Below are 11,248 nucleotides of genomic sequence, written 5' to 3' on the forward strand. Positions count from 1 at the left end.
GTGAGCTGGAAGATGCCAGCACCCTCCCCCTCTCCCCACTGTGGCAGGTGTCTGACTGGCCAGGTCAGCTTCATTCATTCATTTTTTTTTTTTTTTTTTTTTTTTTGAGATGGAGTCTCACTCTGTCTCCCATGCTGGAGTGCAGTGGCACAATCTCAGCTCACTGCAACTTCGGCCTCCTGGGTTCAAATGATTCTCCAGCCTCAGCCTCCCAAGTAGCTGAGATTACAGGCATGCGCCACCGTGCCTAATTTTTGTATTTTTAGTAGAGTCAGAGTTTCACCATGTTGGCCAGGCTGGTCTCAAACTCCCGACCTCAAGTGATCTGCCCGCCCCGGCCTCCCAAAGTGCTGGGATTACAGGTGTGAGCCACCGCACCCGGCCCCGTATACCATATTTTCTTTATCCATTAGGTTGATGCTGTATCTTGGCTATTGTGACTAGTGCTGAAACGAACATGGGAATGCAGATGTCTCTTTGAAATGGTGACTTAGTTCTTTTAGGTGTATACCCAGTTGTGGGATTACTGGATCATATGGAAGTTCTATTTTTAATTTTTTGAGGCGCTTCCCTACTGCTTTCCATAATGGCTGTGCCAATTTACATTTCCACCAACCGCCTGTGAGGAAAACGGTGTGGGTTCCCTTTTCTCCATGCCTTTGCCAACACTTACCTTTTGTGTTTTTAATAATAGCCATTCTAACAGGTGCAAGGTGATAGTTCATTGTGGTTTTGATTTTCATTTCCCTGATGATTAGTGATGTTGAACATCCGTATAACTGTTGGGCATCTGCATGCTTGCTTTGGAGAAATGTTTATATGCATCCTTTGCCCAATTTTTATCAGGTTTTTGGGGGTTTTGATTTGGTTTTGTTATTTGTGGGTTTTTGGTTTTGTTTTTTTTTTTTTTGCTATTCAGTGGTATGAGTGTATTTTAGATAGTGACCCCTCATTAGATCTATGGTTTGCAACCATTTTCTCCCACTCGGTAGGCTGTATTTTCATTTTTTTTTCCTCTCCCGTGCAGAAGCTTTTTAGTTTGATGTAATCCCATTTGTTTAGTTTTGCTTGTGTTGCCTGTGCTTTTGGAAAAGTTCACATCCAAAAAGTTATTTCCTAGACCAATGTTGAGGAACTTTTTCCCTACGTTTTCTTCTAGGAGTTTTGTGATTTCAGGTCTTAAAAGATTTAAGCCTTTGATCCATTTGAGTTGATTTTTGTGTACGGTGTAAGATAAGGATCCGGTTCCATTCTTTTGCATTGGAGATCCATTTTTCCCAGCACCGTTTATTGAAAACATTATCCTTTCCTCACTGCGTATTCTTGGTGCCCTTGTCAAGTATTAGTTGACTGTGTATGTGTGGGTTTATTTCTGGGCTCTGTTCTGTTCCCCTGGTCTATGTATCTGTTTTTATGCCAGTACCAGACTGCTTTGATGACTGTAGCTTTGTAATGTGTAGTCATGTGTCACATAATGACATTTTGGTCAATGAAAGACTATATATATGACAGTGGACGCATAAGATAATGGAGCTGAAAAATCCCTTTTCTATGTTTAGACACACAAATATCACTGTGTTATAAGTACTTAGAATATTCAATACAGTAACATGCTGTATGGGTTTATAGCCAAGGAGTAATAGGCTATGCCATACAGCCAAAGTGTGTAGCAGGTGCACTCTGTGATGTTTGAACAATGATGAAATTGCCTAACAACACATATCCCAGAATGTATCGCTGTCATTGGCAACATGTGACTGTAGTTGTTCTGGTTTGGTTTGGTTTTTTTGAGACAGTCTCACTCTCACCCAGGCTGGAATATAACGGCGCAATTTGGGCTCACTGCAACCTCCATCTCCCTGGTTCAAGTGATTCTTGTGACTCGGCCTCCCAAGTAGCTGGGATTACAGGTGCCTGCCACCATGCCAAGCTAATTTTTGTATTTTTAGTAGAGATGGTGTTTCTCTGCATTGGCCAGGCTGGTCTCAAACTCCTGGCCTCAACTGATTCACCCGCCTCAGCCTCCTGAAGTGCTGGGATTACAGACATGAGCCACCACTCCAGGCCAACTGTAGTTCGAAATCAAGAAGTGTGATGCCTTCAGCTTTGTTCTTTCTCAAGATTGCTTTGGCTGTTTGGGGTCTTTTGTAGTTCCATATGAATTTTAGAGTTGTTTTTTCTTTTAATTATTTATTTATTTATTTTTTTGAGACAAAGTCTTGCTGTCTGTTTGTTGCCAGGCTGGAGTGCAGTGGCGCGATCTCGGCTCACTGCAACCTCCACCTCCCAGGTTCAAGCGATTCTCCTGCCTCAGCCTCCCCAGTAGCTGGGACTACAGGCACGTGCCACCACACCTGGCTAATTTTTGTATTTTTAGTAGAGTCAAGGTTTCACCATGTTGGCCAGGCTGGTCTTGATCTCTTGACCTCGTGATCCACCCGCCTTGGCCTCCCAAAGTGCTGGGATTACAGGCGTGAGCCACTGCACCTGGCCTGTTTTTTCTATACATGTGAAAAATGCCATTGGAATTTTGATAGGGGTTGCATTGAATCTCTAGATCACTGAGTAGTATGGATATTTTAACAATGTTAATTATTCCAATCCATGAACATATGATATCTTTTCATTTATTTGTGTCTACTTTAGTTTCTTTAATCAATGTTTTATATAGTTGTTAGTACACAGATCTTCCACCTCCGTTAAATTTTTTTTTTTTTCTTTTGAGACAGAGTCTTGCTCTGTTGCCCAGGCTGGAGTGCAGTGGCGCAATCTCGGCTCACTGCAAGCTCTGCCTCCCGGGTTCACACCATTCTCCTGCCTCAGCCTCCTGAGTAGCTGGGACTACAGGCGCCCGCCACCACACCTGGCTAATTTTTTTGTATTTCTAGTAGAGACAGGGTTTCACCATGTTAGCCAGGATGGTCTTGATATCCTGACCTCGTGATCCGCCTGCCTTGGCCTCCCAAAGTGCTGGGATTACATGTGTGAGCCACCATGCCTGGCCTCACCCCAGTTAAATTTATACTTAAGTATTTTCTTCTTTTTGATGCTATTGTAAATTTATTTGTTTTCTTAACTTCTCTTTTGGATAGTTTGTTGTTAATGTTTAGAGACACAACTGATTTTTGTATCCTCAACTGTACTAAATTTGTTTATTAGCAGGTTTTTTATGGAGTCTTTAGGGTTTTCTAGATATAAGATCATGTCATCTGCAAACAGAGACAAGTCTTCCTTTCCTATTTGGATTTTTTTTCTTACCTAATTGCTTTGGCTAGGATTTATTGATTTTTGGTCTGGATGATCTGTCTGTTATTGAAAATGGATAATCAAGTCCCTACTATTATTGCACTGCTGTCTATTTCTTCCCTTTTTTCTGTTAATATTTGCTTTCTGTTTAGGTGCCCCAATATTGGGTGGATATATATTTATAATTGTTATATCCTCATGATGAATTAGCCCCTTTATCATTATATAGTGACATTCCTTTTTTTGAGATGGAGTCTTGCTCTGTCACCCATGCTGGAGTGCAGTGTGTGATCTCAGCTCACTGCAACTTCCGTCTCCAAGGTTCAAGTGATTCTCCTGCCTCAGCCTCCAGAGTAGCTGGGATTACAGGCATGTGCCACCACACCACTACTAAAAATACAAAAATTAGCCAGGCATGGTGGCATGCGCCTGTAGTCCCAGCTACTCGGGAGGCTGAGGCAGGAGAATCACTTGAACCTGGGAGGTGGAGGTTGCAGTGAGCCAAGATGGTGCCACTGCACTCCAGCCTGGGTGACAGAGTGACACTCTGTCTAAAAAAAAAGAAAGAAAGAAAGGGAAGAAAGAAAGAAAAAAATATATTTATTATTCATTAAGTAGAAGTAGATCATCATAAATGTCATCATCCTCATCATCCTCACATTGAGTAGTCTGAGGAGGGGTTGTCTTGCAGTCTCAGGGATGGCAGAGGCAGAAGAAAATTAGCTTATAAACAGACCCACAAAGTTCAAACCCTCGTTGTTCAAAGGTTAACTGTATAAACTCATAACTTGAATTGCATATATTTTTACCTCTCCACCCCCACATGCATTTTATATTATTGATTTCACAATTTAGATTTTCGTGTGTGTCTATCCATTAACAACTTATTGTAGCTACAGCTGTTTTTGATACTTTTGTCTTTTTTTATACTAGAGTTAAAAGTGACTTACACACAATCATTAAATATTAGAGAATTCTGAATTTTGACCATATACTTACCTTTATCAATGAGTTTTTTACCTTCATATGTTTTTATGTTGTTAAATAATATCTTTTGCTGGGCGCTGTGGCTCACGCCTGTAATCCCAGCACTTTGGGAGGCCGAGGCGGGCGGATCACAAGGTCAGGAGATCGAGACCATCCTGGCTAACACGGTGAAACCCCGTCTCTACTAAAAATACAAAAAATTAGCCTGGCGTGGTGGCGGGCGCCTGTAGTCCCAGCTACTCGGGAGGCTGAGGCAGGAGAATGGCCTGAACCTGGGAGGCGGAGCTTGCAGTGAGCCGAGATCGCACCACTGCACTCCAGTCTGGGCGACAGAGCGAGACTCCATCTCAAAAAAAAAATTAATATCTTTTTGTTTCAAATTGAAGAACCCCTGTTAGCCTTTCTTGTAAAGACAGGTCTACTGATGATGAACTCCCTTAGCTTTTGTTTGTGTTGGGAAGTTTTGATCTCCCCTTCATTACTGAGGGACAGCTTTGCCAGGATAGTATTCTTGGTTGGCAGGGCTTTCTTTTGCTTTTGGCATTTTGAATATATCCCACTCTCTTCAGGCCTACAAAGTTTATGCTGAGAAATCTGCTGATAGTCTTATGCAGGGATAAGGGGGGATTTTTTGAAAAGAGTTGCTTTTCTCTTGCTGCTGTCAAAATTATCTCTAGCTTTGACTTTTGGCAGTTTGATTATAATGTGTCCTGGTGAAGACTTCTTTATGCTCAATTTATTTGGGGTTCTTTGGGCTTCATGGATCTGGATGATCATTTTCTTCTCTAGTTTTGGGAAGTTTCCTGTCATTATTTTTTTTAATAAGGTTTTTGCCCCTTTCCCTTTCTCTGCTTCATCTGGGACTCTCAGAATACGTATACTGTTTTGCTTGATGATATTCCCAATTCCCATAGGCTTTCTTCACTCTTTTTCATTCTTTTTTTCTTTTTGTTACTCTGCCTGGATAATTTCAAATGATCTATCTTTGAGTTTGTATTTTTAAAAATCAGGGCCTTACTCTCTCACCCTTGCTGGGGTGCAGTGGCACAATCGGGGATCACTGCGCCCTTGACCTCCCAGGCTCAAATGATTCTCCCACCTCAGCCTCCCACATAGCTGGAACTACAGGCTGTGCCACCATGCCCAGCTAATTTTTGTACTTTTTGTAGAAACAGGGTTTTTGCCATGTTGCCCAGGCTGGTCTCAAATTTCTGAACTCAAGTGATCCTCCCACCTTGGCCCCCCAAAAGTGTTGAGATTATAGGCATGAGCCACCACCCCTGGCCGAGTGCAATTAATTATTTTTTCCACTTCATCACGTCTTCTATTGAAGCTCTCTATTGAATACAATGTCTGACATTGTATTCTTCAGCTCCAGAATTTGTTTGGTCCTCTTTTATAGTTTCTTCCTCTTTATAACTTTGCATTTTGTTCACGTATCATTTTCCTGGATTTTGCTTAGTCATCTCTCTGTGTTCTCTTGAAGGTCACTGAGCTTCTTTAAGATGATTACTTTAGGCCAGGCATGGTGGCTTGTGCTTGCAATCCCAGCACTTTGGGAGGCCAAGGCAGGAGGATTGTTTGACGCCAGGAGTTTGAAACCAGCCTAGGCAACATAGTGAGACTTGTCTCTACAAAAAAAAAATTAAAGATGATTATTTTTGAATCCTTTGTCAGAGAGTTTGTAAGTCCCTTTTTTCTTTCTTTTCTTTTCTTTTTTTTTTTTTTTTGAGATGGAGTCTTGCTCTGTCACCCAGACTGGAGTGCAGTGGCACAATCTGGGCTCACTGCAACCTCTACTTCCCAGGTTCAAGTGATTCTCCTACCTCAGCCTCCTGAGTAGCTGGTATTACAGGCGTGCACCATCACGCCCGGCTAATTTTTGTGTTTTTAGTAGAGATGGGGTTTCACCATGTTGGTCAGGCTGGTCTCGAACTCCTGACCTTGTGATCTGCCTGCCTTGGCCTCCCAAAGTGTTGGGATTACAGGTGTAAGCCACTGAGCCTGGCCAGTAAGTCCCCATTTCTTTGGGGTCAACTATTAGAGCTTTATTTTGTTGCTTTAAAGGTGTCATATTTCCTTGATTCTTTGTATATATATATATTTTTGAAGACTTGTACTGCTATCTTCACATTTGAAGAAGCGGTTACCTCCTTTAGTCTTACTTGTTTCTTATTAAAATTTTTTTTAATTTTTTTTTTAAGAGATGGGATCTCACTATGTTGCCCAGGGTGGTCTCAAACCCCTGGCCTCAAGTGATCCTCCCACCTCAGCCTCCCAAAGTGCTGAGATTACAGGTGTAAGCTACCATGCCTGGCTGTCCCCCAGTCTTTGTTGACTGGCTTTGGGAGAGAAAGACCTTCATCAGTCATCCTAGCTAAGGATTCGAGGGATCGCTCAGATCTTTTCTGTAGATACACCCACTCTACTCCTGTTGCTCCCTCTTAGGGAGAGAAGTCTTAGGTTGTAAGCTCCTCTCAATCCTCCAAAGCTGGGTCTACACTGAGCACCTCCCATTTTCCCTAATGCAGTGCTCTGAAGCATTCAAGGTTGGGCACCTTCTCCCAGTCCAGCAGAGTCAAGCCGGCTGCTCAGATTTGCATCTGCCGTTGAGATCTGTGTACTGTTTGGGAGGAGGGTGCATGAGACACCACATGCTCAGGGGTACGTGGAGTGCTGGGGGCATGGATCAGTTGGTTGGGAGGCCCACAGGCAAGTTGTTCTGTGGGTTCATGGGCGGGCCTCCTGGTGGAGTGTTAGCTGGTTAGTGGGATCCATGGCTGGCTGTTGGTTGCTAGGCATGTCCTTCCCTTCTCCTAGCAGTCCCCAGATGACTCAGCCATGCTGATTCCTCAGTGTTCTGGGGAGAGACACAGGTGGGCTATTGGGCAGCATCCTATAAGATTGGGGAAGCTGGTGCTCACTCAGCACTCAGTTTCCCCTGTGGGAGAAACCACAGGCCCAGGGGGGCCTCATTGGAGGAGCACTAGCACAGGTAAACTGAACCTTCTTCTTAGCCTCTTCGGTGTGCTCTCTTTGCCCTGTGGGGTGCTAGAACCTCTCAGTGTTTCTGTGGGGGCATGAGGGCTGGAACCTCCTATTCTGTCACTTTCCTGGCCTCTTCCTACAATTATTTTTATGCTCAAATTGCCCCTGATTTGGCCAGGGGGAGAGCCTTCAGGCTGGCTCCTCCAGCCCTCTCACATGTCCCCAGTGTTGTTCAGCATTTCCTTATTTTCCAGCACTAGACATTCTAAGGCTCACCCTGTACTCTCTCTGCTCTTCCCTGGAAATAGTCATTTCTCCAAAGAGCTCTGTTCCCTTGGAATAGAGAATGGTATTTACAAACCAAGAAATGGATTTCAGATGTGCCAATTGTTTCTGGGGTGGCATTGCTTCTAGGCCCCTTCAGTGGACAGAGCTGGGAAAGAAACTGTGTGTATCATATATATCTGCACATGTAAGCTGTGTGTGTATCATATATAATACATCTGCACTTATAAACTGTGTATGTATCATATATAATACATCTGCACATATAAACTATCATATCTGTACATATAAACTGTATATCATATATCTGCACATATAAACAGTATCATATATAATACATCTGCACATATAAACTATCATATCTGCACATATAAACTATATCATATATATCTGCACATATAAACTATCATATATAATATATCTGCACATATAAACTGCATGTATCATATAATACATGTGCACTTATAAACTATCATACATAATACATCTGTACATATAAACTATCATATCTACACATATAAACTGTATATGTCATATATAATATGTGCACATATAAACTATCATATATATCTGCACATATAAACTCATATATATCTGCACATATAAACTATGTATCATATCTGCACATATAAACTGTGTATCATATATAGTACATCTGCACATATAAACTATCATATATAATACATCTGCACATATAAACTGTATCATATATAGTACATCTGTACATATAAACTATCATATATAATACATCTGCACATATAAACTGTGTATCATATAAAATACATCTGCACATATAAACTATCATATATAATACATCTGCACATATAAACTGTATCATATATAGTACATCTGTACATATAAACTATCATATATAATACATCTGCACATATAAACTGTGTGTATCATATAAAATACATCTGCACATATAAACTATCATATATAATACATCTGCACTTATAAACTGTACCATATATATCTGCACATATAAACTATCATATATATCTGCACATATAAACTATCGTATATAATATATGCACATATAAACTATATATAATATATCTGCACATATAAACTATCATATATAATACATCTGCACATATAAACTATCATATATACATCTGCACATATAAACTGTGTATCATATATAATACATTTGCACATATAAACTATCATATATCTGCACATAAACTGTGTATCATATAATATATCTGCACATATAAGCTATCATATATAATACATCTGCACATATAAACTATCATATATAATACATCTGCACTTATACACTGTGTCATATATATCTGCACATATAAACTGTTTATCATATATATCTGCACATATAAACTATCATATATAATACATCTGCACATATAAACTATATCATATATATCTGCACATATAAACTGTGTGTGTATCATATATAATACATCTGCACATAAACTGTATCATATCTGCACATATAAACTGTGTATCATATATAATACATCTGCACATATAAACTGTATCATATATAATATATCTGCACATATAAACTATCATATATCTGCACATATAAACTGTATCATATATCTGCACATATAAACTGTGTATCATATATAATACATCTGCACATATAAACTGTATCATAATACATCTGCACATATAAACTGTGTCATGTATATCTGCACATATAAACTGTGTATCATATATATCTGCACATATAAACCATGTGTATCATATATATTTGCACATATAAACTATCATATATAATACATCTGCACATATAAACTGTGTATCATATATATCTGCACATATAAGCTGTGTGTGTATCATATATATCTGCACATATAAACTGTGTGTATCATATATAATACATCTGCACATATAAATGTGTGTATCATATATATCCACACATATAAACTGTGTGTGTATCATATATCTACACATATAAACTGTATCATATATAATACATCTGCACATATAAACTGTGTATCATATATATCCGCACATATAAACTGTGTGTGTATCATATATATCTGCACATATAAACTGTGTGTGTATCATATATAATACATCTGCACACATGCTTCTCTGTATTGAAAACCAAATTATCACGGACCACTCCCATTCTCACGCAGCATTTAGGGCTGTGGCTAGCCTTTCCCAGCTGTAAGAAACCTGTCTTTCAGCATGATAAACACATTTACTTATTTGCTCAGTCCTGTAATATGCAGAAAGTAGTTTTAGAATTGCCAAAACCATACAACTGGGAAAAACAAGCATGATTACTTCAAGATGTGTTTGTAGCTCCTTCTGTCCTGGCATTGGACGTGGAGAGAAACCACAGACTGTTCCAAGTTTCATTTTTCCCCTTCTCTGAAACGCAGAGAGCGTTGTTTGTTTCTGTTTGTATTTCATTTGGGTCCTCCCTCTAGCCTTATTCATAAATTTGTAAATGATCTTTAACAATCTGTTATATTTATGATGTTTTACTGCGTGCTGCCTGTGAAAATGTTTCCTTCTTCTGACACGTTCCAGAACAACTAGGCTTTTAAATTCCAAATATTCCTGTTTCACAGTAAACCAGATGAGGGCCTCTGTTGTGCCACAGCTTTTGGAATGTGGTTTATTACCAATGGAAGTGGCTGCGTGGCTTATTATGGTTTCAATTACACGTGAGTAACAACCGGGGCCCTTCTGTGTCAGGTGCCGCTGATCAAGGCTGGCTAATGGGGACCTCGCTGTCCAGAACGGGCGTTTCCCACGGCCCGGCCCAGCTGTCTACCACTTCTGTCTACCATTTCAGAGGGGCTTTGCTGAGATTAAATGAGGTGAAGCGCTCTGAGAACCTCAGTCCTAAAGAATAGCAGTCATACTGGTTTTTGTATTATATTTATATATTCTTCTTGTTAATATACTGGTTTTAATGTTCATTGTTCTCTTGGGATCCCATGACAGTGAGCCTGGTGTACCTGAGGTCTGGGATACTCACACCTCTCCCCAATCCCATGCTCCCCACTGTGGCAGTGCCTGTCAGGGACCCTGCTGACCCCAGGAAGCCTCGGTGTCCCCAGCGCTGGCTCTATTCACACAGGCAGCAGGCTTAGTGTTCTCCGGCCTGGCTGCACTGACTGGACCAGGGACAGGGAAAGGGCCCCAAAGCACCCTGTTCCAGGCAGCCGGCCAGTCGTGGCCGAGGAGCTCCATTCAACAGTGGCACCCAGAGGGGCCAGGGTCTCATAAAGCTGGTCAGACGCCCCCTCTGGGTTGGGGTGTAGGAAGCGGCTGTGCAGCCGGGTCCCAGGTAGGGAGGCATAGAGTGAAGGCTGTGAGCAGGAGCCCTGGGGCGGAGGGCCAGGAGAAGGCTGGGCACAGGTCCATCGGTGGCAGCTGGGTGGGCAGAGCAGAGAGGCTGCATATGCACGACGGCAGGGCCCTGGTGTGGGAACAGCAGACAGGGCCCCTGGGTGCGGCGCCTCCTTCCCACATCCCTGCTACTCCTGCATCTGCTGCTGGAGAAGACCACGACGTGCTCAGATCCCAGCACTGGAGAACTCCAGATGTGGTGAGGGCTGCACGTTAGCTGCATACGCACATCTGGAAGGTGAGGCAGACGTGCCCACCACCTCCATGCCTGGCCCACAGTTGTGGGCATGCAGAGCTCCTCTGCGGCAGGCCCAGGCTGCACCAGCTGCCTGGAGAGGCACTGGGGGCGGGGCCTCACTTGAGGGGCAGATTCTCCCACCCAGCCAGTCCAGGCCCAGCG

The sequence above is a fragment of the Pan troglodytes genome, chromosome 6, assembly GCF_028858775.2.
Source record: "Pan troglodytes isolate AG18354 chromosome 6, NHGRI_mPanTro3-v2.0_pri, whole genome shotgun sequence".
NCBI lineage: Eukaryota > Metazoa > Chordata > Mammalia > Primates > Hominidae > Pan > Pan troglodytes.